This window comes from Monopterus albus, unplaced genomic scaffold (assembly GCF_001952655.1).
Source record: "Monopterus albus unplaced genomic scaffold, M_albus_1.0 scaffold64.1, whole genome shotgun sequence".
NCBI classification, from domain to species: Eukaryota; Metazoa; Chordata; class Actinopteri; order Synbranchiformes; family Synbranchidae; genus Monopterus; species Monopterus albus.
Genome location: NW_018127944.1, coordinates 1,334,309 through 1,342,278, shown reverse-complemented (window position 1 = coordinate 1,342,278; position 7,970 = coordinate 1,334,309).

Sequence of the window (7,970 nt, the reverse complement as noted above, 5' to 3'; positions counted from 1 at the left end):
ACCGCCGGGCGGCGCGCCGCAGGACAAGCGGCAGCAGCGGCGGAGGGGGGAAGAGGTCAGATTTAGGTGTGCCGCCCCACCGGGCCCGCTGGAGGCAGCAAGTGACGGATGTTCCAAGCGCCTCCCACAAGTCCTCTTTCTTCAGAAAACTTATTTCATATAGTGAATCACGAGTCAAATGACTAATGAATGCTTTACCGTCAGTGGTGGTCACTGTGTGGCTCGGGGACCACAAGGTGATTGGGAGGCAGTTTATGGTCTTTAGAAAAAGCAAAGGTAGGTCTGTGATAATGTGAAGTAATTGATTTTAACAGAGTTACCAAATGCCTAAAGATAAGTATTGTGACCAGAGAATCCACATGTCAGCTTAGATCTCTCCTGGGAGCCATTAGGGTATAAAACCCTGCAAGGATCTGGGGGCCTGAGCTGTGCAGGGTCCCTGGAACATGTCATGGATTGGAAATAATTTTCATGTGGCTGTCAGAGCTGTTTTCTGGTGGAGCACCTGGTTATCTCCACTGAGTCTCAAAAGGTCATGAAAACAAGTGACCTGTGTTCCTGTTAAAACTTTGTCTGGTTCTGGGGAAAACTGTAAAATCTGGAGATTAAAGTAAATGAAAGGGATCCAAGAATGTTAGGAAAGCTTAGGCATGTATATAAAGTGTGTGACCTACTTTTGGGTTGGATTGTTTCAAAGCAGTTTATGGGGGAAACAGCGTTCTCTTGGGTCCAGGTGAGCCACTTGGTAAAGAAGCTTATTTAATGTTTTTAGTGTCATGTTGTCTCATTACTGCTTTCAAATACAACACATCTACCTCCATTTGTTTTATTGCCATTTTAACAACCATATTTCTATCAACTCATTTCATTACAGCCAACTGCAACACGTTAAACATAGTTAAAGTGCAAATCCTGTCACTTTTATTATAAAACACTGCAACCAGCCAAAAACCAGTGTTTGAACAGTCGGGCCCAGTGTGTGCTGAGTGAACGGTAAATTATCACTAACCATTTAATCTGCCATATACTGCAGTGCTCGGGCTAATCACAGCCGTCGGGACAGAGGCGATGGCACCCGGCGCTGCTTTAAACAACATGCTAATTACCGTCATCTCTTAAACTGTGTTTTGAGAAGGCAACTTTATGACGCCATAAAGCTGAGTGGCCCTCTGCTAAGTGACTTTGAGGAAGCTGGCCGGAGTGTGCCACTGTCACCCTTCTGTGTTTGTCCAGCAGAGGCGAGCTCTTTGCTGTGATTTGTGACGGTCCACATCAGCATGTCGTAAATACTGGAGGAAAGGGGGAAATGGTGCACCTGCATCATCAGGTAGATGGGGAATTTGTAAATTTGAGGAGGCCTGAACAGGTGGGATAAAACCATCCAGTATTCCACAGAAAAACAGTCAGACAAATGGTGTTGTGTTGCAGACTTTAGATTTTCTCATTTACTGTCCAGGGAATTATCAACTGGCCCCTTACATTTATGTGCTTTCAGCTGATTCAAGGAGGCACGTTCCAGTTTTGCCCGTCAAAAGAGTGTGTGAATGTGAGTTTCCTCCTTTACTACATTTTGGTCCTTATTCACAGGGCTTCAGTCTAATTACTAATATTAAAAATGATTCTGTGGTTGCATTTTGTCAACATATACTTCACAATTTATTGGGTATTTAATGAACTAAAAGATTCAAAAACAAATCATGACAAATTAAAACTGGCTATAAAACATTCGTTTCCACAGCTCTGTAGATTGAATGTGGCTTTTTGACACTGACATTAAAAAGCCTTTTTCTTCCAAGTACAAATGGATTTTGATGAAATATGTTTGTATAAGAATTCACGCCCTTTAATGGGACACAGGTAAATGATCACTGGTGCAGTGAACCGGCCAAATCGCTTTTTAAAGAAGCTTTTGTGAACGAATGCAGCAGCAAATTCCTTCAAAAACATCTTAGTTGGGTGGCTGTGGCTCAGGAGGTAGAGAGGTTGTCTCCCCACTGGATGGTTGGTGTTTTGATTCCCAGTTTCCCCAGTCCACATGTTGAAGTGTTTTTGGGCAAAACACTGAAGCTCTAGTTGCCCCTGGTGACCTGACAGTGCTGCCATCGCCATGTCGATTGATAAAGTATCAAAAATGAAATAGTTTTGAGCTCATTCTCATGGGAAAGTCAAACACTGAGGCAACAAACTGTTCTAATTAAATATAGTGAAGAAGAGGAGGGTCAACTGATGATGAAGGCCAGCACTCCGTGACCCTTTGGACTACAGTGCTCTGTGAGAAATGTCAGTGGGAGGGAGGTGAGCTCAGGAACAAAAGCCAGTCGGTCGGGAGGAGAGGTCATACAGATGGTGAGAATGCTCAGTCAGACAGCTCGAATACTGATGGGCAAACTGACCAAATGACCTCTACACACACACACACACACACACACACACACACACACACACACACACACACACACACACACTCCTCAGCTCTCAACAACTGCTCATGTTATTAGGAATAACAAAACTCCTCTTTGCGCCCCTGCAACACCCTGACTTCTAAATGAACACAAACACACACATGTATGCAGACTCTCTCTCACAGACACAAACACACACACCCCTCCCCATGCCCCCCCAGGGAACAGATCAACAGATGAAAGGTGAGGCCTCATCATTTAAGGTGGATTTAAAAGTTAAACACCAACCAATGGAAGCTTCAGAGTTTAGTTTGAACGCTAAACTGTGACGATTCAAAAATGAAAACTTCCCAGTAAATCCTTTTTCTGCCTGGCACTGTGCTTGGCTGGTGTTATCATGGGCCATATTTTTCAGTGGTAACCCCAGCAAGATGGTAGCATTGACTGTTTTCTCCTGGGGCTCGCTGCACACCGCCTGTAGGGCCAGAGCCAAGTGACTCACACTGGCTTTGCCTGTTAGAAGTAGACAAAAGCAGCAGCACTAATCATTAACACGAGAGACTCTGGCCAGACAAAGATACAACACAAAGGGAGGGAGCTGATGACTGAGGCCACTTCACACTCGACTAGACGCTGCTCTTTGCTCTGTATGGCTAAATTGCACACACACTCACTAGTGGGGCAACTGTCGCAGTTCGTCTGTGGTGCTGCCACACACACACATACTGTATACAGGTGGTTCCCATCATAGGGGTGTGGACCCCTCCAGTGGGTCACAGGATGAGTCAGATTAACTGCAAGATCATTCATGTGATTGGAAAGAAGAAAAGAGTGTCTTTATTTTTTTAAATACTTTCTTGCTGTATTGTACATTTGTCCTTTTCTGGTCACTTACACTTATTTAAATGAAACAAGTCAGAGTGCAGGTGATAAACATAACAAATATGCCAGTGACAATGGGTTGTAAGTACATAGTTCATTTCAAAACGTTTGGCAACCACAGCTAAAACTGTTATTTTCTTGAAACAGGTGATCAAATCTGCCAGTGCCAATGTTGTTTGCAGTAGAATGAGCACCTGTATCTTAAAGCTGCATTAAGTAACTTGTCCTTCTAATTATCAGCCGCTAAGGGTGAAATGAGAGTCAAAGCCAACTCCAGCAGTACCCCCTCCTCTTCTCTCTTCCTCCCATGTCTGTGAAACTAGGTCATATGTGGCCACGACAGCCAGAATTAGTTGTGGCAGTCAGGTAGCGCAGCAGTAATAACCAGCTCCAGATCGAATGTATATGGAGCACAGAGCCCGTGGTTTTGGGTGGCGCTGCAGTGACACGATGTCAAATAAAGAGGTTTACATTTTAGCCATATACTGTACATTCGGATGTCTAATGTTGTTGGTAGCGGATGTATCTGCAGCAACACAAGCACAATATACAGAGCAATGTTTTTTCCCATTAGTGTTGATACGTTAGTACAGCAGGGAAAAAACACTTTTAGGCAACTTGATTTATCCAAATGTTTTCTAGAAAAATGTTTTAAAAGTGGCAGGATGGTAAAAGTCATACAGGTGTCCTGGCAAACAGGTGCTGAAAGCTTGGATGCCTCTGTTTCCTCAAAGATCAACACTCAAGACAATTTATCAAACTCAACTCTGGGTGGCTTGTTTTTAAAGAACTGAATTAAAATACCACTGTGCGACTGCACTGGCAATTTTTTTAAAAGGCCATACGGACCCTTTCCAAACAAAAATGACTTAAGACATAGACACAGGCATACTGTACACTGCAAAACAGGACAATTCAAGAAAGCCATATTTGATGTTGGAATAATAAAATGTAATATTTTTGTAGAAGCTAAATCATTTTGTCAAGCACCATTTGCATCAGACTACAAAGCTTTTTTCAACATTGCAGAATATTGTGCTTGTTTGTAACAGGAAAATTTGTTTCAATGTATTTAGGACTGCAAGCATTTGTACGTGCACTCATTCACAAGCAACTGTTTGACGTAGGCAATGACAACCAAGGACACAGGCAGATGCGGTTGATGAGAGAGTGTGCAGTGGCTCCTTGTACCCACAGCTGAAAATGAAATGAACCCAGCAGGTTTTGAGGCGTGATAGGTGAGCTGAGCCGAGCGCTCTGCTGAGGCTCTGCGGGGCTCCGGCATGCTGTTTGTGTTGTCTCTGTTGGGAGTAATGGCCTCAGTAATGGGAGCTTTTTGGAGGAGGGAGCAGAGATCTGAGCCTGTCTGCATGTGTGGCACAGTGGCACCCATTACATTTCTCTTAAAGACCGCTGAGCTTTGAGTCACTTATGCACCGTGGTTTGACATTTTCCTCACTGCAAGAGAGGAGGGCTTGTTGGTGAAGTCGCAAAACAGTTTGACAGCTTGACTCTGAGCCCCTGAATGAGAGAAATACATCTAAAGACTGAAAGAGTAAATCACTCAACTGGATCACTGTGCTCAAAACTCCCAAAGTAAGAGTACGTTCCTCATGGGGGCTGTTTGTTTCTTGCAGCAACAAGGAAATGTAGGCAATGGTCTCTTCATAAAGACCAATGTACAGTATTTCTCATTTTCAACCATTTTAACAAAGATTTAAACAAAATGGAATTTGAAAAGGATGAACGGCATTTAAAAGTTCAATCTACAGTAGATCTACCTCATTGTCGCTGAGCCTTGGGCGTCCATGGCCCTGACGTTTGGTCACCATTTGTACTCCCTTAGACCAATAATGGCAGGTACTGGCCAGGAACGCCCAACAAGACCTGCAGTCTGGGAGATGCTCTGCCCAGGTCGTCAGCCGTCACACTCTGGCCCATGTCAAAGTCTGCAAAGTACAGGGCTTGGGACGCATTGTCACATCATGTTGCATTCTGGGTATTTCAGTGGCTAATTCACCAGGGAGGAGGCTACTTGTGTATGTAGTATGTAGAAGCTAATTCTGTACACACTTTACAGAAGTATTTCAAGCAGTAAATAGGAAACGGTGGTGAAAATAAGTCCAGGACAAGGCGGCAGAATGTGTCAAGGAAGGCTGTAACATAATAAGGATGAGGAATGGTGGCAGACAGTAATGTTAGGAATGACATTTTGAAGATGGAGGATCCGTCAGATAGCTGCTGACGTGTATTTTAATGGTGCACGCAGCTTCTCCCTACAAGGGCAAAATTAAACTGCAGGATTTCTAAAGGGAGTTTGGGGTCTTTTTACCCCATAGGACAAAAAGTTTGTTGGACCTGATGCAGCAAGTGTGTGAACATTCTCCTTCTAAAACTTCATTTGCATCCCAATTCAATAAAAAAAAAGTTCAATAAAAATAATTTGCTGCTGTTCAAAGCTAGTTTAGCACAAAAGCACAGAGATGTTAAATCTTTTTCTGTTATCCCCACACACTGGCCGGTTGTTCCACGTGGAGGCCTTGGCACACGCTGCCCGTCTCCACTTCCAACTTTTGGCTTTATCTCCCTTCTACTCTGATTATGAACTGAGGTGTAGAACTGGGAGTCAACACAGCAAACAAAACAAGCCCTCAGCTGTGTTTGCAAGCCCCCCCCCAGAAAAAACTCAGTTAAAAGGTTAAAAAGCAGCTCTCTAGCCACCTGCCTTCTCCTCCCAGAGAACTCAGAGAAAATCTGTTGTTTACAGAGGATAAACAACAGAAGCACTACACCACACATAATCGTTTATATTTAAACCAAACTCTCAGACAATATCAAACAAAAGGGAGCGCTCCATGTGAGGCCAGAGAGCACGCCAAACGTCTTGTTTTGAGATGGAGAATGACTTTTTTCACTGTGTTTGCATGGCAGCAACAAAAGGGCAAGATTTGCAAAACTGAAAAAGAGGAAAAACGACAGAATCAGATAAAAGCTGCAACATTTTACGGTAGATTTCTCCTCCCATGCAGCCTTTTTTAATTCCAGCCAGGGTTAAACACTTCAGTCAGATCAAACAGAGCTGCCTTATCTAATCGCCAGACCTGAATGTAAAGTGATATCTTGCTTAAATAGGCAGCTGCGAATGCTTGGCAAGAAGCGCAGTGTAAAAAAAAATGTAAAAAATGTGAAGCTCAGCCTGCTGGGTATCAGCCGTAGGGTGGCTCGAAGAGTTGGCCAACTGCCTTGATGCCAGCCAGACAGCGTGGAAGAAAACCTTACTGAACTTTAGTGAATCAGGGTGGAGACAGTGGAGACACTGATTTGTGTCTGGATAAGAGTGAAATGTAGTTATTTTTCCCCTTCACCACTCACGGTCTGTTCTAAAGCAACTCACCACCAGAAGTGCAAGGGAGCAACTGTGAGTTCAGTTGGAAAATTGTGGTGAAGTCGGACTGACCGATGGCGGATTCTGATAAACTCTTACAGTGATTTCTTTCTTTCTTAGCTACATCTTTTCCAATTCTCTGATTATTTCTTGCCTTACTCTCCTTGTTTCCTTTCAGTCTACTGTCTCCTGTCCTCCTCCCTTTTTCTGTTACTTTCCATGTTTCTTTTTGTTTCCCTCTTCCCTAAATCTTTTCTTCATCAAACTCCCTTTTCTTTGTTGTATCTTTTTTTCTCTTTCAATTGTTTTTTCCTTTCTACTTTTCTTTACTCGTTTTTATCCCTCTTTCCTTTTTCCTTCATCTTTAAATTCTTCTGTCCTTTCTTTTCACCCTGCTTCTTATTGTTGTTCCCCAAGCTTCTTTTTTCCATTTTACTTCCTTCCCTGTTTTCATTTAGTTTCCTTCTTTATGTCCTTTTATTCCTTCATCCTCCCTTCTTCTTTCCTTGTATCCTTCCTGTGCTCCCTATTTCCTTTCTGACTAAACAACTGAGTCTCTTGCTGTACCTTAAATTTGTGTGATGATTTTGCTGCTGGCTCTTAATGAAAGAAGATCCTGAATCTCACTGTAAATGGTAAATGGTCTTATAGTAGTATAGCACTTTTCTATGCATTGCAGCCCACTCACAGTGCTTTCACACTATTTGGCCCACTCAGCACTCACACATTCACGCACTGGTGACATCACCGGGAGCAACTGGGGGTTCAGTGCCTTGCTCAAGGACACTTCGACATGTGGACTGGAAAAGCCGGGAATCGATTGTCTCCAGTTAGATATTTTCATTGGCAACTTCATTGTAAATGTTTTTCTTCACCATTGATTGTTCGTATTCTTCCGGTTTCTGCACTGGTCATATGATAGAACGTCATCAACACTCCCGCTGGCTCCATGTGAAAGCTCCGGACGATCTGTGGCTGTTTTATTATATGGGCTCACTGGGAAATTACACAGACTTTGTACTAGGGAGTTGTTAGAGTAAAGTCCTCCAGGTAATATCGAGGTTCCAGTGCATGTCTGAAAGGGGCTTGGATACTTTTCTTCTTCCCCTCTTCATTTCTTTTGTATTCCTTATTTTTCCTCTATCCTTCTTACTTTCCTTTTATTTTTATTTTTTTACCTTGCTTTCATCTGTACTACTTTATCTTCCTTTCTTCTTGCTTACGTCCTTATATCCTTCATTTCCCCATTTTCTTTTCCTCTTTAACCACCAAGAAAGTGTTACAACATGAAACATTTGCAC